The following is a 753-nucleotide window of genomic DNA, read 5'->3' on the forward strand; positions in this document are numbered from 1 at the left end:
TGCACATGCTGGTCCTGCAAGACAAATTAAGGGGATTTAGGTACCCATTTCATAATGGGTCCTCGTTTGTTAGTAGGGAGAGTGATACTCTTTTTGTTACCCTTAGCCTTTGCAGGCTTGGGTTTCTTTTCTTTTTCATTGGGTCGTTTATATCGATAAACATGTTATATGAAGGGATAATGATGTGTCAACATATGATTCCTCAGGTTTTGTAAAAGAATTAAACATTGACAAAGATGTTGCTTTGGTTGTGTTTGTCTAAACTTCTTTTTATTCGATGAAAACGAAGAAGTAAATGTAGGTAGAAATCCTGTCCTAGCATCGGTTGCTTTTACAAACTTCCTATCTAGTTCAGATTTTTTTTATTTAAAAAAGGCTTGGTCTTTACTTCTTTTCTTCTGAGGAAGGTGGACTTTTCTTCAGCTGGATGGAAAGAAAAGTTGTGGTTAGTTTCATTAGAGGTAGACCACTTCTGTTTTTGTTCACGAGTAAACTTGATGAATCTTAATGAAGTACTAGGGCCTTTTAAGTTGTCTTTGGCAGATTTAACATCTTTCATTTTTCCCTTTCCTTGTCTGAAGATTTCATTGATGAAGGAATACCATATTTCATTGGGGACTTGAAATGTTTAGGTTTCTTGTTCCCAATGATTTTTGGTGATTCACAACTTATTTCTCCTTCAGATTCGGAATCGAGAAAATCTCTTGCTGATTTCTCAAAATCAAATTTAACTTGAATGGGAGTAGAAGATGT

This window comes from Cynara cardunculus, unplaced genomic scaffold (assembly GCF_001531365.2).
Source record: "Cynara cardunculus var. scolymus isolate 2C unplaced genomic scaffold, CcrdV1 Un_Scaffold_2543, whole genome shotgun sequence".
Lineage (NCBI taxonomy): Eukaryota > Viridiplantae > Streptophyta > Magnoliopsida > Asterales > Asteraceae > Cynara > Cynara cardunculus.